This window comes from Rattus rattus, chromosome 5 (genome assembly GCF_011064425.1).
Source record: "Rattus rattus isolate New Zealand chromosome 5, Rrattus_CSIRO_v1, whole genome shotgun sequence".
Classification (NCBI taxonomy): Eukaryota; Metazoa; Chordata; class Mammalia; order Rodentia; family Muridae; genus Rattus; species Rattus rattus.
This window is the reverse complement of record NC_046158.1, coordinates 37,262,526-37,265,500: the sequence shown is the minus strand read 5'-3', so window position 1 is coordinate 37,265,500 and position 2,975 is coordinate 37,262,526. Positions and strand designations below refer to the sequence as shown.

The 2,975-nt window shown below is 42.9% G+C and overlaps 1 non-coding gene across 1 annotated transcript; it reads right to left on the bottom strand.

Moving 5' to 3' along the window:
* Positions 1-1,430: 1,430 nt before the first annotated feature.
* On the bottom strand, positions 1,431-1,537 carry LOC116902473. The gene has a single exon (XR_004388091.1). It is a non-coding gene; the product is annotated as a U6 spliceosomal RNA (small nuclear RNA).
* Positions 1,538-2,975: the final 1,438 nt, after the last annotated feature.

The window sequence follows — 2,975 nt, the reverse complement described above, 5'->3', positions numbered from 1 at the left end:
CCCAAAATTCCCCTGAAGCCCACATACAAAGAATATGGGTCTCCCGAAAGACTTAATAGAGCATTCTTCTTTCTACTATCTTTAAAGGAATTAAGCCAAACTTAAATTAAATCATTTTCCAAACGACTTTTGTTAAAGAAGCAAGCAGCTTCTAATCTCTGCCAGTACTGATCACAGCCGGGGACCTACAGTTTGCAAGCCTAGGCTGCTTCAATGTTTCTTTTGTTTAAGGTACCCGCTCAACATGGCGCTGGCCCCCTCTTATTTAGAAAATAAAACTTTCTTTTAATTTTCTAGTGGTTCTTGCCCAACACGTTGATTCACCACCTGTTGCAGTAAAAATTAAAAAGATCGTTCGTTACCAGCTCCCACGAGCTGGATCTGGATCCTGGAGCTGGATCTGCTCGATCCTGCTGTTACTCCCACGAGGTTGGAAGCCACTGATTCCGCTGTCTCCCCCTCTTAGCTGCCCTCCCACACAGTCCCCTAGGTGGTAGTTAACAGCCTGGGCGCACACACACACACACACACACACACACACACACACACACACACACACACACACACACACACACACACACACACCTCATTCTGCAGGCCCTGCGCTCCATGCGGTCAACAGTACCACATCCGCACACTCCAACTGCCTCTCGGCCATTTCTTTCACACACTGTCCTCTTTAGCCCGGTAAAATTAAAGTTCCAGAAACTTGTAATTTAGCAATTAGATTTATATGTTAAATTCTTGATCCACAATTCATCCACACAATAAATTCACTGCCCATTGATAAAGATATAAACCGCCCACCTACATAAGATAAAAATCGATTTAGTTCACCTAAATCTGAACCACCCTCCTCTGTAGACTCCACCTTGCTCTCTCTCCTTCCTCCTCTCTCCCGCCTTACAAAAACTTTGTCCCCGCCCCGCTCTCTATTGTCCAATCATGTATCGCCTTGACGTCAACCTACATCTTCCCCCAATCAGTTAGACATTATTTTTAGGTAAGAATGGCTACAGGTGTGTTGTCTCCAATTCATGTCGACTTGTTTACAAATTGAAATAAATTTTATTCTTAAAGCAGACGGCTGCTTTGCGATGTCCAGAATACTGTTTAGCCATTTTGATTCGGGGAGGGCTCTGTCCCCTTATTACCTATCTATTTCTGCTTCGTACGTTGTTTCTCTGAGGTTAATATCTATTATAAACATCGGGATGGTTCCAATTGCTTGAATAAATCTCCAGCATTCTTTGGCCAGTTTAAGCCATGAGCGTGATGGTACTTTTCTTCTAGGTTCAGTACAAAGACACCCCAGTTGGCTTCTAGACATATTGCCTCGTGTGCAGAAACCAAGTACTAATTGCTGACAGCAAGAAACACCTTTCTTTCTTAACTTTCCTTTTCTTCCTGGTTCTTTTTTTTTTTTTCTTTAAAAATATGGAAGCTTCACCAATTTGCGTGTCATCCTTGCGCAGCGGCCATGTTAATCTTCTCTGTGTCGTTCCGATTTCAGTATGTGTGATGCCGAAGCGAGCACTCTTCCTAGTTCTTTTAATGTGAATCCTTTCTCTACAGAATTAGAATTAGTAGCCAAGGTAAGGCCTTAACCAACTCATCACCATGAGTATTTGTCATTGGTGTTTCTAGCTGGTTTTCCCCCGAGGTCCATAGACGTGGCTACTAATGATCAAGGTAGGACACCGATGTGAGTGGAATATTCTCCCATTTCCTCCTCCAGATTGTCTTTCCCCTTTCCCACAGAGAGGTGCCATGTTTAGCAAATAAAAACACGAGGTGAACAGTGAGGCAGGCTTGTCTGCCACCTCCTTCCTTTTATGGTCACTGAAGGTTCTCTGTGGCCTTTTGTGAGGGCCATGGTTCTTACAGGCAGCCGCTCTCATGGCGGCGCACTCAGTGCCAGGGACTGTGTTCTACCCAACAGCTCATCCCAGGGCGCGACACCATTCTTTCCAGGTGTTCTTTTAGCCCTGGCCCACACTGGAAATGGCCTCATCCTCAATCCCTCATTTGGAAATGCCACCTGTTCCTTGCTGGATCTCTAACTGACACAGAGTTGCTCTGGTTACTGGTGAATACCACATGTTTTCTAAAAATATACATTGTAAATTGAACCGCAGGGCTATCAACTTATGTAGTCTGTGGCTGTGTGTTTATGAGACTTCAGGGATGCTTCGGAATAGTTTGTAAATTGGATCACTCCTAACATCTCTAGTTGTGAGGCTTTAGAAGTGGCTCGACTCACCATCAGGCATCACTTTTCAGTGAAGCTCCCCCCACTTTCCCTCATTCCCTCCCTCATTCCCTCCCTTCCTCCCTCCCTCCCTATCTCCCTCCCTCCTTCCTTCCTTTGAAACAGAGTCTTGCTATATCTGGTCTGGAAATTGCTATGTAGACCAGGCTAGCCTTGAAATGGTGACAATCCTCTAGACTCTTCCTCCCTAGTGCTGAGATTACAGGCATGCACTACCACACCCAATTTTAGAATAAAGATCCCAATGCATTTAAGAACCTCCTCCTACTCTCTTCTTGGAATATGTGTAATTCCTTGGTATTTATGGCATCTAGCCACTTCATTTATTGACCATTCAAATGCATATGCACATATGCTTGTATGTGTGTGTATTAACTTCCTTTTCCTGTCCCTGACAGCTTACGTTATTATCACAATATAGCACAGTCCAAATTTAAAAGTCTCACAGTCTTAAAAAATTTAAAAATTTAAAAGTCCAAGTTCTCGTTAAAAAAAAAAAAATATATATATATATATATATATATATATATATATATATATATATATATCACAAGACTGTGGTCTCCCATAAAATCCAAAATAAGTTGCATGTGTTCTTATTCTATGAGGGAAGAACCAGGGCATGTTTACAATGAGATCGAACCAAAACCAAAACCCAACAGTGTAAATAACTCAGTGACTGTCCAGCATTTGGGATTCACGC